The sequence below is a fragment of the Symphalangus syndactylus genome, chromosome 16 (genome assembly GCF_028878055.3).
Source record: "Symphalangus syndactylus isolate Jambi chromosome 16, NHGRI_mSymSyn1-v2.1_pri, whole genome shotgun sequence".
NCBI lineage: Eukaryota > Metazoa > Chordata > Mammalia > Primates > Hylobatidae > Symphalangus > Symphalangus syndactylus.
This window is the reverse complement of record NC_072438.2, coordinates 13278503-13299443: the sequence shown is the minus strand read 5'-3', so window position 1 is coordinate 13299443 and position 20941 is coordinate 13278503. Positions and strand designations below refer to the sequence as shown.

Sequence of the window (20941 nt, the reverse complement as noted above, 5' to 3'; positions counted from 1 at the left end):
GGCAGTCCTACCCAGCAAGCTGTGTCCTGTGGTGACCAGAGGCAGCCCTGGGCCTCAGTGCCTGCTGTCCGTTCTGACTGGGTGGCCACGGGCAAGCATCACCACCTCTCTGAGCCCATTTTCTCATCTGTGCAAAGGGAATGTTGACACAAGCCCTGCAGGGCTGTAACCTCTCACAGCACAGTAGGCTCATGATTAAAAGCCCAGGAGTGCTGGGTGCCCCCAGGCCAGGTGATATGGTTTGGCTCTGTGTCCCCACCCAAATCTCATGTTGAACTGTGATCCTGAGTGTTGGAGGAGGGGCCTGGTGGGAGGTGACTGGGCCATGGGAGTGTTTTCTAATGATTTAACACCACCCCCCAGTGCTGTCTCCTGATAGACTTCTCACGAGATCTGATTGGTTGAAAGCATGTAGCACCTCCCGCTTCACTCTCTTCCTGTCGCTCCAGCCACGAAAGATGTGCCGGCTTCCCCTTCACTTTCCGCCATGACTAAGTTTCCTGAGGCCTCCCCAGTCATGCTTCCTGTACAGACTACAGAACCGTGAGCCACTTAAACCTCTTTTCCTTATAAATCACCCAGTCTCAGATAGTTCTTTGTAGCAATATGAGAACAGACTAATACAGCAGGGTTTCCCTTTCACTCCCTGACATCCACCCCCATATCTTGAGGCCTGAAAATGCTCAAAGGGAGGCTACAGGGATCTGGGGTTGCCTGACTCTGGGACAGCCTGTCCTAAGGAGAAGGGCTCAGCCTCAGCAGGCAGCTGACATCTGGGCATTGCAGCTGCTGGCCCCGCAAGGACAGGGCATGGTCAGACCCTCCAGCTGCGAAGAGGAAGGGGACACTCTGTACTCTGCCTCTAGGACTCCCATGGGGGCCCAGCACCTCAGTTTACCCCAGAGATCACCCTTGGGTAGTTTTGGGCCTATAGAGCAGGGGTCCCCAACCCCTGGGCCTGGACTGGTACCAGTCCATGGCCTGTTGGGAACCAGGTCTCACAGCAGGAGGTGAGTGGCAGGCAAGTGAGCATTCCCGCCTGAGCTCCACCTCCTGTCAGATCAGCAGCAGCATTAGATTCTCACAGGAGATGAATCCCATTGTGAACTGTGTACACAAGTGACCTAGGTTTCATGCTGCTTATGATAATCTAATGCCTGATGATCTGAGGTGGAATAGTTTCATCCCAAAATCATCCCTCCACCCAACCTGGTCTGTGGAGAAATTGTCTTCCACAAAACCAATCTCTGGTGCCAAAAAGGTTGGGGACTGCTGCTATATGAGATGGACATAGGTTTATTGGGGCCTGAAGTTTATATAATGGGGTGAGGGCTTTTAAGAAAAAGAATACAAGGCCGGGTGCAGTGGCTCACCCCTGTAATCCCAGCACTTTCGGAGGCCAAGGCAGGTGGATCACCTGAGGTCAGGAGTTCGAGACCAGCCTGGCTAACATGGTGAAACCCTGTTTCTACTAAAAATTCAAAAAATTAGCCAGGTGTGGTGGTGTGAGCCTGGGGCTCAGGAGGCTGAGGCAGGAGACTCACTTGAACCTGGGAGGCGGAGGTTGCAGCGCGCCGAGATTGTGCCATTGCACTCCAGCTTGGACAAAAGAGCAAAACTCCATCTTGAGAAAAACAAAAAAGAAAAAAGAATACAAAATGACAAAATTATAAATGCAAATTTAGTTATAAAAGTGAACATTTACTTAAAATGAGAAAAGAAATAACACATTTCAAGCTTAAAATAGCTTACAAATACAACAAACTTCAAAACTCCAGAAAAATTACATCAATTTTACTAAGGAACATTCTTGTGACTATTTACTTTATACCCACAGGTTTTGGCCACATGCTTGCTCCATTTCTCCATAAGATCCTAATTTGGCAGTATTTTCCATCGAGATAATCTCTTGTGGTTGGTCAAAGCTTGTTTTCAAGTGTTGACATTTGAAAGAAGTTTCCCTTTTACTATTTGTTATTTGTCATATTATATAAATTATGAAACAGTTGTCAAATTTGGGGAAACCTCATCAAATTGCTTCTATACTTGAGATGTGCAGTATCAAGGCATTTCCAGGGCTCTTGGACATAACGCATGTTGGACGCTCTTTGAATTGATGACATACCTCAACCAGTTGGTCACCAATGTCCTTGCTGTGTTGAATATTGTGAGCTTTCTACTCTCTGTGATGTCAAATGTTTTGTGTTAAATCAGCAGGAAATTTAAATATTTTCCTAGAGTATTCATGTGACCCATTTATTAATGGATTATCTGATGATCCAAGAGTTTATTTATTACTTTGATTTAACATTTATCTCCTTTCTTCATTGCTCCCCTGGGTATGATCTGCTACATGACTGCTGCATCTGCCTAGCCTGTTGTGAAGGCAGCCAGCAGGGAGCACATTGCGTCTCATTTCTGTACATCCTTCCTTGGCCCCTTCCCTTTTTCCTCCATCCTCATCACCCTGGGTTTGCCCCTCTCAAATAACGTGTTAGTTCCTTAATTTGTGCTTCTTTCTGCGGGCCTGGGGCTGGGTCCAATTGGATGCCTTTCCCCCGTTCCTGGTTTTCATGAAGGAGAATGTATCTGTGATGTATTCCTGCTCTTCACTGCTCCAGGAAGGTGGAGTGACTCCCATGATAGGCAGATCTGGGAAAAATAACTGAGACGACTTGGCCTAGCTGAGACCTTCCCCTTGAGAGAGGCTGCCAGCAGAGGCCTGGCCTGGTCAGGGCTGCTTGGAGCTGGGTAGGCACATCTTCCTGGACCGCTTCCTTCTCATTCTCAGCCACATTCACTACCCTGGCCTCCACCACTCTGATGGTGATGTTGAGAGATTTCATCTGTTGGCTTCTGTTTTATTTCAAGTGTTGAGCCCTGGGCCAGCTCCAGAGACCTCATTCTCCCCAGGGCCTAGTATGGAGTCCGGGGTCTGGAGCAGAAGAGTCCTGGGACGAGGACTGTTGTTGATGTAACTTGACAACAGTCAGGGAGAGGCTGTTTTGCATAGCAACCCCCAATGTGCATTCTACCATCCCAGGCTCTAGAACCCCCCACCAGAAATCTTCAGCAGGTCCCAGGAAGCAAGAGACCTCAAAGAACTGGCACGCTTTTCATCCCCTTTGGCCACACCAATCTGGAACTTTCAGAGTTGCTGTCAGAACCAGAGGCACCCCCTACCAGAAATGCTGAAAGAGCTCTGAAGGGCAGTTCCACATTGGGCAGTCATGAAAGGGTCTGTCCTGGCAGGGGGCCGGGCCAGGAGTCACTGACAGAGGGGTGTGCATTGAGAAGCTGCCCCTTGGAATGTGCCTCAGCTGTTACCAGGGCCCCAAATGCATGGTGCTGGCCTCCACGGGGCTCCACTCATCTGACCTAGGACTTCACCTATATATGGGCATGTACTTTATTTGGGGGTGATCCCAGGAAGCACGTCATGGGGCTAGGGAAGGGAGACAGAGAGGTGAGGAGAGCCAAGAAAAGTGCATTGATGAGGGAGTGGCCTCCATGGACAACTGGAGCTCAGCCCTCCTGGGCACTGGGGGTCCTCAGAGAGACAGTGCAGAGCCCTCCCCAGAACTGTTCCTACATGGGGCCTTCCTTCACCTAGTCTTCTCCAACAGTGATTGAGGGTTGCTTTTGTAGGAACAAACTCCCTAGCTTTTCTGGCCTGCCCTGCAAGTGGGCCAGGCTGACTTCTATGACCAGAGTAAGCTCACAGGCCTGAGCCTCAGGGGTGCAGGGGAACTGTTCAGCAACAGAAACTGAAGCCCTAGGTGGGCCAAGGGGCTGCGAGACACACAGACAGCTGGCATTGTCGGGAGGACAAGAGCGCCGGGTTACCCATGCCAGATTTCCCACTTTTGGGGGTGTCCGGGGCGAGGGGGCTGCTCTTTCTGAAGCTGGTTTTCCCCTGAAAGGGGCACACCCTGTCCCATTCACTCATTTAGAACCCGATGGTTGGTATGGAAAGGGGATGTGGATTTTTCTCCTGTTGCCCCAAAGACAGTTCCCAAGATAGAGCGACTTCTGAGCAGATCTCTTCTTCCGCTGCAGAACCTTATGGCTGTGCGATTCATAATTGGAGTGGTCATCTCTGACCAATGCGATGGGGCTGCTTCCAAGAGCTTAACCAACCAATTCGTCTGGGGGAAGGAAATGAATGCTTTCCTTAATGTGTGGCTATCTGGGAGCCGCGGCTGGGCACTGCCTGTGTTATTAAGGACAATCAGACTGTTATTAGTTTATATTCCGCCTCTTAAAGGAAAATCTATGTGTGCAGAGACCATGAGGGAACACCTTGCTGCTCATTTGCTTTCCAAATCTATCTGAATTATTCAGGCCGGCTAATGAATTTGTCTTGTCCGGGGCTCTTCCATATTGTCTAGACAGATTTCAGAGAGTTAATAGCAGAGTAAATCCTGCAGTCTGGCGGGCCAGACGAAAATAGTTGCATATAATTATGTTGTTTCCTAAAGAGGCGATTTCCTGGCTGAGACCTGGGGGGTGTGGCCAGGACGCGTGGACATTTGCATATTTCTCACTGGAGCTGAGACACTGGGCAGGGAAATTCCGACTGAAATCGTCAGAGTGGAATTTTTTTTTTTTTTTTTTTTGAGATGGAGTTTTGCTCTTGGCTGGGGTGCAGTGGTGCTATCTCGGCTCACTGCAACCTCCACCTCCCGGGTTCAAGTGATTCTCCTGCCTCCCTCTCCTGCGTAGCTGGAACTACAGGTGCCCGCCACCATACCTGGCAAATTTTTTACATTTTTTGATAGAGACGGGGTTTTGCCATGTTGGCCAGGCTGGTCTCATACTCCTGACCTCAAGTAATCTGCCCGCCTCGGCCTCCCAAAGTGCTGGGAGGCATCCCCGAGGAGCACGGAGGAGGATGAGAGCCGTCAGGTGTCCAGAAACAACTGCAGCAGCCTGGGTTGAGGGTGCTTCCAGCTTGGAAAGATGTCTGCTTGTCCTCAGTTTCCCCATCACATCAAACTGACAGGCATTCATCATGCAGGCACTGGGCTGAATTCTGGGGATGCAGAGGCCATAAGGTGCAGGCGCCATCACTGCATTGTCACAGGAGGTTCTGCCCAGGGCTGCCTCGGTGTTGGGTGGTAGCCGCATCTCTGAGGCATCCGGAAGCTTGGAGGGGAGGTCAGGGTGCAGGAGGCAGGAAGGGCTGTTCTCGGCCTCGGGAGCAGTGGGACCTGGAATGAGTCCGGGAGACGTGTCCAAAAGGCCCAGAAATGTGGGTGTTTCAGGCTGAGCTGCATCCCTCCAAAATTCGCATGTGGAAGTCCTAAGTCTCAGGACCTCAGGATGTGATCGCATTTGGAGAAAGGGTTTTTAAGGAGGTGATTAAGTTAAAATGAGGTCAGAAGGGTGGGCTCGGGTCCAACCTGCCTGGAGTCCTCATAAGAGATTAGGACACAGGCATGCACGGGGAAGATCAAGGGAGGACACGGGGAGACTGTGGCATCTGCAAGCCAGGAGAGAGGCCTTGGAGGAACCAGCTCTGCCTGCTGGCAGCTGGACATCGGGCTTCCAGCCTCTGGACTGTGATGGTGCATTCTGTGGCGTAGGCCTCCCCATCTGCAGGACTGTGCTGTGGCAGCCCCAGGAGATGCGTGCCGTGGGAATAGGAAGCCCAGCCCTGTGGCCGCGCCAGCACATTTCACCTCCTCCATCTCAACCAGAGCCCTTCGGGCCCATCCAGACTGCAGTTCAAACCCAAGCGTGTCTCCACCTGGACCTATGCCCACCCTCAGCCCAGATGAGTTGGGGGCTCCAGGCTGGCGAGACAGCTGAGCGTCTGCCTCCCTCTGCACAGTGCGGGGATTTCGCCCTGGTGGTTAAGTGGAGTGCTTAGCTCCTAATTGCTGTAATGGTGCTCGGGGAGGGTCCTTGTGGTGGGTGGATCAGGTGTGAGCCCAGAGTAGGCACAGTGGGTGGAGTCAGTGGCCAGCTACGCCCCCACCCCCTCCCCCCCCCTGCAGCAGATGAAATACAGCCTTGCCACAGGCCTGCAGGCAGGGCGGAGAGAGTGGGCTGGGCTGCCAGGCCAATGGTGGCCACCTGGCACCTTCACCCAGTAGCCGGGAGGCAGAGGGTCTCATTCATTCATTCACTCATCCACCCATTCATTCAGGGAAGACACAGGCTGGGGGCTGCTGTGAGCCCCACACTCTACAGGGCACTTTGCACAGATCGACTCAGTTTATTTTTCTGATGGGCCTTGGGGGCATTCACTTCATGTCACAGATGATGCAAATCGGGCCAAGGGAAGCTAAGTCACTTGTCGAAGATCTCCTGGCAAGAGGAGCTGGACTCAAGCACCAGCAGCTTGGGTGGCTCCAGAGACTGTGTTCCCAGTGACCAGGCAGCACAGCCTCAGCCAGGCAGGCGAGACCCTGCAGACAGGCGATGAGGGTCTGCAGTAGCCCGGCCTCTGTCCTGAAAGGCTGGAGCTCAGGGAGGTAGGAAGTGAGGAGGCGCCCAGGAGCCATGCCCAGAACTCCCGCCTTCCAGCTCATGGCCCACCTCCTGCATGTTCTTACCTGGGCCTGGGATCCACCGGTGTTTCCAGCCCCAGAGAGGAGCAGCTGTGGAAGGCTGGGCCCTGGGGCTGCACTGGGAGGCCTGGGCGCTGAGTCCCCCAGTGGATGGTCCAGCTTCAGGGCCTTTGGCCACGCTGCCTCCCCTGATGCCCTCCCTGACCACCGGCTGCAGCACCGCTCCCTCTGAAACCATGCACGCGATGTACTGCTAGGTATTTCCTTGCTTACTCATTGCTGTCTTTCTCCTTCGCAAAGCACGAAAGTTCTGCCAGAGCACAGCCGCTGCCCGTCTTGTTCTCTGGCATCATCCAGGCCAGGACGGCACCCAGATCAGGCTGACGTCCAGCACAGCTACACAGTACAGACTCCCATCCCATGTGAGTGCCGAGGGCACTGCTAGGTGGAGCATGTCCCACCCTATCCTGACTGACACGGGGTTGCTTCCTAAGGCAGGGGGCTAAAGGCGGTGTCACAGAGCAGAAACTGCGCACCAAGAGCACAGCCAGGCTGTCATCCCCACCATCTTCCCAGGGAGCCGGGCCCTCACCCTGAAGTCCGCTGAACAAAGCTTTTAGCCTCCCAATAGGTGTTTGCTGATCTCAAGCTCCACAGGGCCGTGCTTCCCCTCCTGGTGAATCAATTACTTTCCTAGCACTGTGAGGGCCCTTTGTACAGAATTAAGTGAATAACATGTGCTTTGAAATGTCTTGGACATAGTCGATGCCAGGCCTTCCGTTGGCATTTCCCTCTGTGCTTGCTGTTAATGAAGCCGGTGAAGTGGCCTTCCAGTGTGGCCCTGGCGGGGCACGCAGTCTCGGTGAATTAGACGCAGCAGCAGGCGGACACCGTGCCAGCTTCCTGAGCAGTCTCCAAATGGGCATTCGCCAGTTTTACCTCCTGCTGCTGGATTTAGGAGTTAAATTGAGGTTTTCTTTTTTCCAGGTTTTCAGTTACCGCCCCCCCCCCCCATTGTCTCAAGCCTCTAAACAAAATTGAGAGCTAAACAAATTACAAAGTTTTATGAAAGCCCTTTTTGAACATTCCTAAGCAGGAAAGGATGGAGGGAGAAAAGGAAGCAGCGCAGGGAGAGATGTCTGCAGACGGAGGAGGAGCCTGGGGCTTGCAGCACCTCCCAGACGGGCCTGCGTGGGGAAGCCCAGGAGGACCCTGAGCAGGAACCTGGGGAGCAGGGGTGCAGAATCGCATGTGTCACCCCTTCTAAAGAGGCCCCAGTGAGCAACTGCAGGGGCTGGATGGGTCCTATGAGTGCAGGCTGGGCAGGGGGAGGGTGGAGTGGGCTGGGGCCTTGGGGCCTTGCAGCTGTGGGCTAGGTTCTCTGAAGGAGCAGAGGGTGGTCCCGCCGTGAGGGCTGAGCCTTAGGAAGAGCTGGCAGCAAGTGCAGGTTGAGCTTCAGAAACAACTCTCCCCAGCTCTACCACACCTTCCTTCCTAGCTAGCCGGGTACAGTGGTCCGCCTGCCCCCTGCCCAGTCCCTGATGGCACCGGAGTCCTTTGCAGGCCATGACTCTTGCTTACGTCCACCCTCCTCCCAGGGGAAGGGAGTGAGCATGGGTCAGGCCCTCCATGTGCTGTATTACCCGGTAGGCACAGCCGGCTCCCACAGTTCGCAGAGCTCATGTCTCTTGCTGGAGCCACTGGATCCAAATCCAGGCCCGTGCCTCCGTGCCCAAGCTCCGACTCCCATCTCACAGACACTCAGTAAAGGCTGAATGAATCAACAGATGCACCAGCAGCATGTTTTCATGAGAGTCGTTGTGAAAAGCTGGTCTTCTTTAATTCATGACTCGCCCATAATTGCCATTCTAGTGCGCTGCGTGCCGCCGTCTGTGATGGGCTTTCTAGACAATTTTGGCGCCAGCAGCCTAATGTGGGCACGCTGTGCCTGCGCACCCAGGGGCCCGAGTGCCCCATCCATCAGCCTGCCTCCTGCAGCCCCGGCCGCCCGGATCAATACCCTCTCCCACACCCAGGCCAGTGCTGCACCCTCAGCCTGCCCCTCATGGTGGGCCACCCTCCCTGGCGCACGACGCACCTGGCTTGTTCCCAAGGTGCCGGCATTTCCTTTGTGCTGGACTAGGGGTCTCAGAAAGGGCCCACCCGTCGTGCTGGTCAGGGACCAGGCACGTGGCCCCTCTGCAACCTGACCCCCATGGACATCCCGGGCCTGCCTTCCCCCAGCCCCCTCCTCTTTCTACCATGCACTCCACCTCCTGCTTGCTGCGCTGCCCTCAGCCCCCACGGCTCAAAGCTCTGCTCCGTCCCTGGGGAATTTGTGCTTCCAGACTCAGCCCCTTTCATTGGAGGTGTCTCCTGGGGAGGCATCCCCGTCTCCAAGGTGAGCCCTGCCCTGCCAGTCCCAGAAGCACTCACCACTCCTCCAAATGTCTATGCAGCTTCAGCCTGTCTGGGTCCCCAGTGCCCGGAAGCAGGACTCAGTGTTGAGGAATGACCACAGCAGCCAGTGTGGGTGGGGCTTGGGGTGGCCCACAGTCAGAGCCCACGGATTCATCCTCCAGCAGCACACAGCTTGCAGGGAGTGAAGGGAGGCCCAGCGACAGCTAACTGTGTTCTTGTCCCCAAAAGATAATTGAGTTTCCCCAGAAGAGATCTTCAACCCCCATACCCAAGAATGTGATCTTATTTGGAATGACAGTCTCTGTAAATGTCGTCAAATTAAGATGAGGTCACACTGGATGGTGTCCTTAGAGGAAGAGAAGAGAGATACACAGGAGACAAGTCCGAGTGAGGGCAGAGGCAAAGGCTGGAGTGGTGCTGCTGCCAGCCAAGGAGTGCCAAGGATGGATGACTGCATCCAGGTGGGTGACATAAAGGAGGAGCCCCCGTTGGAGCCAACAGAGGGAGCATGGCACTGCCAACATGGTGATTTTGGACTTCAGACCTTCAGACGGTGAGAGAATCAATGTCTGTGCTTTAAGCCATGCAGTTGGTGGTCCTTTGCCATGGCAGCCCAAGCAAGCTAATCCCCCTACCAGTGCCCCGCCCCAGCCAGGCAGCCCTGCACCCCACACCAGGCCCCCTCCATCACGACTAGCATCACTATACCCCCTCCCAGTGTCCCACCCTGACCAGGCAGTCCGGACCCCACATTAATCTCTATCACGACCAGCATCACTATACCCCCTCCCAGTGCCCCACCCTGACCAAGCAGTCCAGACCCCACACCAATCTCACTCCCTCACCACCAGCATCACCATACCCCCTCCCAGTGCCCCACCCCAGCCAGGCAGCCCCAGACCCCACACCAGTCCCCCTCCATCACCACCACTGTCGCCCTGCTCTGGGCTCTGGTTACTGGCTGTGACATCCATCTCTCAACCCAGCAGTCCCCAACGTTTTTGGCACCAGGGACCATTTTCTGGAAGATAATTTTTCTGTGGATGGTGGGGAGTCAGGGGGCACAGAGGATGGTTTTGGGATGATTCAAGTACATTCTATCTCTTGTGCACTTTACTGTAATATAGAATGAAATAATTATACAACTCATCATAATATAGAATCAGTGGGAGGCCTGAGCTTGTTTTCCTGCTACTAGATAGATGGTCCCATCTGGGGTGATGGAAGGCAGTGACAGATCATCAGGCATTAGATTCTCATATGCTCAGCATAGATCCTTCACATGTGCAGTTCATAATAGGGTTCACATTCTTGTGAATCTAATGCCACCACTGATCTGACAGGAGGTGGAGCTCAGGCAGTAACGCAAGCAATAGGGAGTGGCTGTAAATACAGAGGAAGCTCTGCTCGCTTGCCTGCCACTCACCTCCTGCTGTGTGGCCCAGTCCTGGTTCATTGCCCTGGGGTTGGGGACCCCTGTCTTAACTACTCTCCTTGACTTCACACCTCTGCCATCCTTAAAACCAAAAGTATCTTCCATCCTCCAACTCCCTGGGTCATGAATGCACTGGGTCCCTCTCCAGCCCCATCTCTCCTCACATCTCTTCCTGTTCCTGCCATCTAGCTACGCTTCTTCTGGTATCCTCATCATGCTGTCCCCTCTGCCTGAAATGTCCTTCCCATTTTCAACTGCAAACTCCTATTCATCCTTCAAAACCCAACTTAGACGCCACCTCCTCTGAGTAGAGCTAACAAAGCAGGAGCACTGTCTTATCAGCTCTGTGAATGGGGTGTCATCTCATCATATAGTTTAATGTCCTAATGTCAAACCCAGCAAATTAGGACCAGTCTCTTTACCCCACTGAGCCTCACAGTCCTCTTAACAACTGTTTAATGAACAACTGGTTTGAACCACCTGCTGGAAGGTTTTGGATCTCTCTATACTAAACATCTTGATTTAGTTCTCAGAGTCCTTAATCCCAGTAATGATTTTTTAAAAAATTTTAGCCCAACTTTTGAAAGAAAGAAAAGACATGAAAGAGTACATGTTAACATCAGGGGCATAGTTAATGAGCAGAAACCTACTAGGAAGGATCCTAGAGTGGCCAGAGTCTGTCCAATCCAGTTTCTCTAGTCTAAGATAGAAATCGCTGGTTTTGTTGCTGTGTAACTGATATAGTTTGGCTGTGTCCCCACCCAAATCTTATCTTGAATTGTAGCTCCCACAAATCCCATGTGTTGTAGGAGGGACCCAGTTGGAGGTGATTGAATTATAGAGGTGAGTCTTTCCCATGCTGGTCTCATCGTAGTGAGTAAGTCTCATGAGACCTGATGGTTTTATAAATGGGAGTTCTCCTGCACAAGTTCTCTCTTGTCAGCAGCCAGGTAAGACATGCCTTTCACTTTCCTCCATAATTGTGAGGCCTCCCCAGCCACGTGGAACTGTGAGACCATTAAACCTCTTTTACTTTATAAATTGCCCAGTCTCGAGTATGTCTTTATCAGCAGCATAAACATGGATTAATACAGTAACTTTTTAGTTATTTAAGTTGCATTGATGAGATAAACTTGAACTTGGCTTCAGTTATTTAAAGTTGGCCCTTGTTTACTTCTTTGTTAAACAGATTTAACAATACTCACTTATTCAACAAGTATTTACTGGGCACCTATTACATACCTGGTTCTGACATTGGTCTATTAGTCAGCCATGAACAAAACAGAACTTCCTGCCCTGTGGAACTTGGAGGGAGACACTGCACAAAGAAATAGGTACCATGTATGTTCTATCAGATGGTGACAGGCCGGGGGAAGAAGAAGGCAAGAAAGGGAGACAGGGCAGGGGAGGGCATGGAATTTTAAATGGGGTCCTTAAGGAAGCTTCACAGAGCAAGGGAATTCCAGGGAAGCCCCTAGATGAGCATCTCCAATGTCATTGTGAAGACTCAAGGAGGTCATTTTTGTGAAAGAGTGGTAAACCATGTAAATAAACCAAATGATTGCTAAGTTGGTGGTTCCTGCCTGTAATCCCAGCACTTTGGGAGGCCAAGGCAGGAGGATCGCTTGAGCCCAGGAGTTTGAGACCAGCCTGGGCAACACAGGGAGACATTGTCTCAAAAAAAGAAAGGGAGGGGGAGGGGAGTCAAGGGGAGGGGAAGGGAGGGGGAAAGGAAAGAAAGAGAGAAAGAAAAAAAAAATCCAAATTGTCCAAAACGGTTGGTGCAACTCATTGGCTTAAGCCTATCTGCAGTTTCTGCATGGGGTGGAGGAGTCTGTGGCAGGCCCAGTACACAGTCATCTGTCTGAAGGCACAGGAATGGCACAGAAGCAACAGGACTAAGAAGGCTGTGATCTCCAAAAGCAGAGGCCTGTGTAATGGACAGGTCACCACCTCCAGCACATTTTCCCAGGGGAATTTGCTGATTCTCAGCAGAAGCAAGATACTGAGAAGATGTCCCAGGAGGGAGGCTCTGCTGGGGCAGGGAGGGCCAAAAAGCTACTAGAGCTTCTGGTGTGTGTGCAGAGGCAGTGACAAAATCAAAAGCCTTAGGGCTTCACCAGCACAGACAGTTCCCCAGTCAAGCCATTTGCTGGGTTCCGAAGCTGCCTGGGGAGTGGGCAGAAAGGCTGAAAAGCCAGGCCAAGGCTTCTGAAAAGCAAAATGGAATTTCCATCATTCTTGAGGTTAAAGGGGCAAAGATTCACCAGGGTGAGTGAGTCAGTGAACACAGCAAGCTCTCAGGTGAAGACCCAGAGGGCTACTCTAGGAGAAAGGGGTGAACCAGAGGCAGGCTGAACCTCACCAAATCTGGAACCTAGCCTAATACTTAGCTCCTACGATGATCCACTCCACGCTCTATCTGCCTAGCAGAGGAAATGAGGAACTCCTTCTGGTAGAAAATAAAGCCCACATGGAACCTCTATAATCTTTATATAAAATATCTGCCAATAAATAAAAAATTATTAGGATGCCAAGAGACAGAATGATATGAATGAAAGCTGAGGAGGGAAGCATAATAGAAACAGACACAACATTTATCCTGATACTGGTGCTGGCTGTCAAAGATTTTAAAGTAACTATCATTAATAGATACTTGAAAAGAGTTCATTATGCAACAATAGATTTTTAAAGGGATATTTCAAAAGAATTAGAATCTATAAAAACAAATATAAATTTAAAAATGAAAAGTCTAAAGTTAGTAATTCAATAGATGGAATAATAGTACAGTAGACACAGCAGAAGGCAGGATTAGAGAAATGGAAGACAGGTCAACAGAGAATACCTAAATTATTTCACATAGAGAAAAAATAATGGAAAATGCATAAAAGAGCATAGGGGACATGGAGGACAATATACAGATGTCTCATATACTTGTAACTGGAGTTCCAGAAGGAGAAAAGACAGAGAATAGGTGCTACTGACTGGATTGTCTCCCTGCCCCAGTTCACATGCTAAAGCCTTAAACCCCAATGTGATGGTATTTGGAGATGAGGCCTTTGAGAAGTAATTAGATCTTAATGGTGGAGCCCTCATGATGGCATTAATGCCATTATAAGAAGAAACACAACAAATCTCTCTCTTCCCACCATGTGGTGATGCAGCAAGAAGACAGCCAAATGCAAACCACCAGAAGGGCCCTCACCAGGAATCAAATGGGCCAGCACCTTGTCTTGGACCTCCCACCCTCCAGAACTGTGAGAAATAGATGTCTGTTGCTTAAGCTATCTAGTTTATGGCACTTTGTTACACCAGCCAAGCAAACTGAGACAATCATGGAGAAGAGAATTTGAAAAAATATCGGCATAAAATTTTCTAAGTTAGTTGTAAGAAATAAACTCACAAATTCAAAAGGCTCTGCAAATCCTAACCTTTTTGTTTTGGTATTTCCAGGAGAAATACAAAAGAACAAAATGAAGCCAACTACACTTAGACACATCATAGTAAAACTGCTGAGGGGAGAAAAAGACAAAAAAAGGCAGAGAAAAATATTTTTAAAAAATACAATGAGAAAATCTTAAACACGTCCAGGAGGGAAAATAATACATTATACACATTACCTTTAGGAAAACAGTTAGGAGAAAACAAACTGATGTCTCAAGAAAACCTTAGAAACTAGAAGACAATAGAATGACCTTTTAAAAGCACTGAAAGGAATGACATGTCAACCTTGAATTCTATAGCCGGACAAACTATCCTTTAAAATAAAAGTGCAATACTCTTTTAGACAAACAACAATTGTTGTTTTCTTTGTCACTGGCATATTTGCACCAAAAGAAATACTCAGGCCAGGCGTGGTGGCTCACACCTGTAATCCCAGCACTTTGAGAGGCCAAGGCAGGCGGATCACCTGAGGTCAGGAGTTCAAGACCAGCCCTGCCAACATGGTGAAACCCCGTCTCTACTAAAAACACAAAAATTAGCCAGGCGTGGTGGCAGGCACCTGTGATCCCAGCTACTCAGGAGGCTGAGGCAGGAGAATGGCTTGAACCCGGGAGGTGGAGGCTGCAGAAAGCTGAGATTGCACCACTGCACTCCAGCCTGGGTGACAGAGTGAGACTCTGTCTCAAAAAAAAAAAAAAAAGAAAAAGAGTGGGGTAGACTGGGCACAGTGTCTCATGCGTATAATCCCAGTACTTTGGGAGGCTGAGGCAGAAGGATCACTTGAGTCCAGGAGTTCAAGACCAGCCTGGGAAAGTTGGTGAGACACTATCTCTTCAAAAAATTTAAAAATTAGCCAGGCGTGGTGGTGCACACCTGTGGTCCCAGCTACACAGCAGGCTGAGGCAGGAGGGTCTCTTGAGCTGGGGAAATTGAGGCTGCAGTGAGCCATGTTTGTGCCACCACAATCCAGCCTGAGTGACAGAACGAGATCCTATCTCAAAAGAAAAGCATAAATATGCTTATGAATATTGACTGTTAAAACAATCATAATAGCCCAGGCATGGTGGTTCACACCTGTAATCCCAGTACTTTGGGAGGCCAAGGCTGGCGGATCACTTGAGACCACAAGAGTTCGAGACCAGCCTGGCCAAATGGTGAAACCCTGTCTCTACCAAAAATACAAAAAAAAAAAAAAATTAGCTGGGCATCATGGCAGGTGCCTGTAATCCCAGCTACTCTGGAGGCTGAGGCAGGAGAATCACTTGAACCCAGGAGGCAGAGGTTGCAGTGAGCTGAGATTGTGCCACTGCAGTCCAGCCTGGGTGACAGAGTGAGACTCTGTCTCAAAAACAAACAAACAAAAAACAAAAAGCAATCATAATAATGTAGTATGGAGTTTTAAACATATATAAATAAAAGGCAGAAAAGTGATCATGTAAACGATGGGAAGGGTAAATAAAACTAAATGTTTCAAGGCTCTAACAGCATCAGGGAAGTAGTAACAGAAATCATTTCTATTAGATTATTATAGGTGAATAATATGTATCTTTATCTCTAGGTTACCACTAATACTAATAAGTTAATAGAGGAAAACAATATAATTTTTTTTAAAAGATTGATTCAAATAAGGCAAGGAAAGTGAGAGAAGGGAGGGCAAATAGAAAACAAGTAGTAAGTTGGTAAATATAATCCAAGTATATCAGAAATTACATAAAATGTAAATGGACTAAATTTTCCAACTAAAAGTACAAGATTGTCAGACTGGATAAAATCCTTTACAAACCACATATCCTGTATATGACATACGATATAGTTCCTCTTCTTTAGCAGAGATGTCAACTTCCTGCTTATTATGGTCTCCTTCCACCTTAAGTCCTCCATAAGACCCTACGCTCCTTGCACCTTGTGCACCAGAAAAACCAAAATGCTCACAGCTATGTAGAACATCAGGCCTCTGCATCTTTACTCATGCTGTTCCCTTTGCATGGAATATCCCCCTCCCTGACTTCCACCTGCCTCCAAATACACACACATACACTCTCATATCCCTTGCCTGCTTCATGATTTAAGGCCCAGATTAGGGGAGCACAGACCTCCACAAAGCTTTTTGTCTCCTTCCTCTGCTCTGCACCACCCCAGGCTTGCCTTCCCGCAGCCCTGACACTGTTGTCCTGGTCTGTTTGTTCTTCTCACTGTGAGGGAGCTCCTCAAGAGAAGGGACCACGTGGCAATTGATTGCAATTCCCTTCCTGGGATAGCACTGTGCAAACCTGACAGACACCATCTCTGCTAAGAACAGTACCAGTAACAACCGCTAACATCGGTGGGCCCTAGCTGGTGCCAGACACTGTGCTGTGGGCTTCTCATGCATGATTTTATTTAATCCTCACAAAGGCTCTGTGAGGTAGGGGCTATTCTCCTGCCATTTTACAGATAAGGAAACTGGGGCTTCCAGAAGTAGCCTGCCCTGGCCTCAGGGCTGGGCAGCCTTGGCAGGGGTGCACAGTCAGGTAAGAAAGACATGGGCAAATGAAGGGGAGGGGGCCAAGTAAAGTGTGGAGGCTGCAGGGGACCACATGGGGACACCTAGTCCAGCCTTGGGAGTCAGGGAGGCTTCTCTGGAGAGCAGCATTGAAGCCGTGACCTACAGGAGGAATGAGCAGGAGCCAGAGAGATGAGGGTACAGAGCTCCCAGGTGTCAGGAGTGATGTGTGTGGTCCCAGCACAGGTCACGCCGCTACAAGACCTATGCGGCCAAGTCCAGGAGGGAGTGAGGTGGTGCCCCCTCCCTCGAGTGGAGTCTCAAGTGGAGATGAGAGAGGAAGGCACCATGAATGCCCTCCCACCCAGGTGCCTGGCACATGGTTGGTGCTCTGTAAATTATCTTTCAGCCAAATTGAACTCGCCGGCGAGTGACCTAGCGATTGAAAAGTGAGCCTTAGATCAGATTGGAATCTTTGATCTCACTTCCGGGAACTTGGAATCATGCAGCAAGGCCAGACCACGCGTGGAGGGGGTGGGGGAGGGACTCCCAGGGCACTGACCGCCTGTCATGCTCACTCCACTCCACCAGGTGGCGGGCACTGGAGTCCCGGACCAGCCTCCAGCTGAACCCCACACCCAGCCTTCCGGACACACAGCCTGCACCTGCTCCCCAGCAACATGGCTCCCCAGGTTCCAGGCCCACCCTGGCACTAATGTTCCCCACCTCCACAGTGAGGTTGTCTCTCCTTCTGGGCCTCAGTTTCCCTGGCTGTCAAATGAAGAGGATTCACTAAGGTGGTCTCTCAGTGCCATCCAGCTCCCACAGGCCCTGATCTTCTGCAGGCCCCTTTTGCTCTTCCAGGACTTCTCTATGTGTCCTTTATTTAGAGCTTTGCTACGAGGCCGTTTGCATTTTCTGAAGCTGTTGTCTCCCCCGAGCAAACGTGCTTCCCTCCTGTGCCATCTCTCTCCTGCCTCCAACTCACAGTATTGATATTCAAACAAAAATAGCTCCTATCCCTCTGCCCGCATCACCAGATGCACAGAAATGCAGAGTTACTTGCCGAGGCAATTAATCCCATTAACAAGCAATAATTCACAGCCTTCAATCGGGAGGCCGCCTTCATTACAGAGTGTTAACCAAGATCTTCCTTAATCCCATGCGAGGCATGCAGGCTGCTGCTGGGACACCCAGACACCAGCGGCCCTGGGATTAACTGCTGCCCCCACCCCACCACAGCACCCCACGTCCACACACAGCCCTTCCAGCGTCCCTGGGCACCGACGCCGGGGCTGGGCACATGGCAGCTGTACGGGGGTCGTCCCCTCAACATTCAGCGGATGTCAACAGCCCACTCCTGATTGGGAGTGATTGTTTTCAGCATGGAGTCAGCCCAGACTGGATTTATCAAACTGTTAACTGTGCTTATCGCAAATCACTTTAATGATGTGTTAACATTTAATTAGATCGCTACCGAATGCTGCAGATTACACGTACGGCCGGCGAACCTGACCATCAGAGCAAAAAGAGTCACAGAAAATGGGATCCTTGCCCCCAGCCCCAGCTGGACAGGCGGTCCTGGGCTTAGCAAGCCAGCCCGTTTGTGGGAAGTTTCTTGGCATCTGCTTTACCTCTCTGGTGAGGGCATCAGGCGTGCGGTGGGCACTGTCGTGGAAACCGTGCACATTCTGGAAAAAAGAGGTCTCATGTTCACACCGCGGGGCTGTGTTATGTGTCCGCTGTCTGCAAGGCATAGAGTTGATGCTGTGAGGGACCCTGAAACGGAGAAATCACGGACCCTACCCTTAAAAAGATAGGCTCACAGAGCAGAAGAAAGAAAATTCCTGTTCCTGCACCCAGGCCTGTGCTGAGCTGGGGGCGGCCCCCGATCCTACTGCTCAGCTAGGAAGGCGTTTTATCTGCATTTTACAAACAGGGAGATCAAGGCTCACAGAAGTGGTTGTTTACTCTGTGTGGAGGCTCCACGAGGGCAGGAGGGGAAAGGTCTTGGGCGAACACATGCTCGCTCAGCCAGGCTGGGACCAGCGCTGATTCACTTGCTGGGAATCTGCTGGGCATGGACAGTGCCCATGAGAAGCTCTCTCTCCATCTCAAACACATATGCACACCATGCACATATGCACATGTGGGCCCACACACGCAAGTGTACACATACATGTACAAATCCACCCAATGCACACACACGCATACATTCACATACACCCATACACTTGTGCACATACGTGCACACAATACACGTGTGTGCACATTCATTCACATGCATACCCACACATTCCACACATGGGTGCACACATGCACGTACATACACATGCATGTACCTTTATGCACATGCACACTCCACACACATGCACACAGATCCATGCACACACATAGACGCATGCACACGCACGTTCGTGTACATGCACACTCCATGCCAGTGTACACACATTCATAAACACAGGTGTGGGCACACATGCATGTGCACACACATTGATACACATGTGCAGGCACACATTCAGGCACACATGTGCACACACACAGGTGCAGGCACACATTCATACACGCATGTGCACACACATTCATACAGGTGCAGGTACACACATTCATGCACATGTGCACACACATACACACAGGTGCAGGCACACATTCATGCACACATGTGCACACACATTCATACACACATTTGCAGGCACATTCATACACACATGTGCACACACATTCATACACACAGGTGCAGGCACACACATTCAGGCACATATGTGCACACATTCATACACACTGCTGTAGGCACATTCATGCACACATGTGCACACACACAGGTGCAGGCACACACTCATAAACACATGTGCACATTCATACACACAGGTGCAGGCACACACATTCATAAACATGTGCACACACATTCATACACACGTGCACACACAGGTGCAGGCACACATTCATGCACACATGTGCACACATACAGGTGCAGGCACACACATTCAGACACAAGTGTGCACACATTCATATACACAGGTGCAGGCACATACATTCATACACACGTGTGCACACACATTCATACAGGTCCAGGTACACACATTCATGCACACATGTGCACATTCATACACACAGGTGCAGGCACACACACGTTCCCCCACACATGCGTTCACACATACAGTGCCAGCCTTCATACGGTTCAGGCAATCATGTGCCATCCCCAGCTGCTCTCCACGTTTCCATCTCCGGACATGCAGGAGCCGGGGCAGTGTGTGGGGGCTGGTGTCCCATTTGGCTTCGCTCTCCCCTCCACCTGCATGACTTGGGGAAATGCCCGTTTTCAAAGGACATGTCGATGGCCCTTCGGCTCTGCCTCCGCGGGGCCGTGGCCCAGCACCTCCGCAGCAAGGCCTAGGCAGCAGCTGTGCTGCAAACACCACCCCGGCTGTGCTCAGAGGCGGCCGGCCGCCCCGAGAAACCCTCCATGATGTGACGCGACCAGACAGGCGCAAGGAACAGGCCCCGCAGTCATGTAAAATGCAGGAGCACTCCCATCCCGGATGCTGGCTGACCAAGCAGCAGCGCAGCAGTAAGCGCATCCCAGTCCCCGTTTGGGGGCAATTTAACCCGGGCCCTTGCGTAACAACAGCCTCATTATTCGGAGGAAGCCAGAGGCTCAGGAGTGTTCTTTGAATGGCACAGCCCTTGTAGGGGTTGCGCGAAATCGTCTGGGGTGACGCCACGTGGCCTCCCAGAGCTAGCCCAGCCCACTGCCCAGATGGAAGCTTCCAGATGAGTCAGTCCGTGGGAAGAGAACAGGAGTTTGTTCAGCAAGCTCCAAAGCCTCGGGCAGCCTGGGGGATGATTGACCTGGAGTAAAATCGTGCATCCTTAAACTGGCAAGCCCTGGGCTGCCCGACAGATTCCACGTACGGGTCACCTCCCCGAGACAGATTAAGCTCCATGGTACCCCTCTGCCCAGGCGGGGGGTGGGACGGCCCGGCCCTGCTCCTGGATGTGCTGTTGCCTCCCACATGGTGTGGACAAAGGAGAAGGTAGGAAAGGCCAACAAGGCATTGGGGCCAAGCCGGCAGGCTTGAGATGTGGCTAGTGCTGAAGCCCTTAGGGTGAATGCCTAAACCTCTCTGCACCTTGGTTCCTGCGCCCCAAAAGTGGTCATAATAACGGAGACCACCATGCAGGCCCTGTGTGGAAGGCTCTCACAAGGACAGGGCTGAGCCTCTGGACCTCAGCGTTGCTCTCTGGGCACTGGGCAGGGGCTGCGGCACCGTCCCGGGCACTGCCAGAAGCAGGCAGCAGGGCCCTTGGAGCCAAGCCCACACCTGCTCAGAGAGGAGACTGAGCACACTCACTGGGAACTTACGATAGCACGTTGGTAAGAAGAGTTCAGCAGGAATGGCAGGCAAATCGGTGAAGGCAGGCGCAGGCTGGCAGGACAGGGTAGACTCCTGCGGCTGCAGAATTTGGAGGATTCCCCATCGTCTACTGGCTCTGTCTCACAAACCCCGCTGGATGCTCACAGAAAAGTCTGGAAAAATCCCCAAGTTTTGTCCACTGCGGTGGACCTCGGAGAGAGGTTGAGCAGCCACATGGAACGGGTGTGAAATTCCAGCCAGGCTCTTCTCCCCACTGTCCGTCAAG

The 20941-nt window shown here is 51.2% G+C and overlaps 1 long non-coding RNA gene across 1 annotated transcript; it reads left to right on the top strand.

Annotated features, from left to right (window-relative positions):
• The first annotated feature begins 431 nt into the window (after positions 1-431).
• LOC129464765 (uncharacterized) lies at positions 432-14801 on the top strand. The gene is made up of 3 exons (XR_008651721.2): positions 432-9492; positions 11564-11708; positions 12187-14801. It is a non-coding gene; the product is annotated as an uncharacterized lncRNA (long non-coding RNA).
• The last annotated feature ends 6140 nt before the right edge of the window (positions 14802-20941 follow it).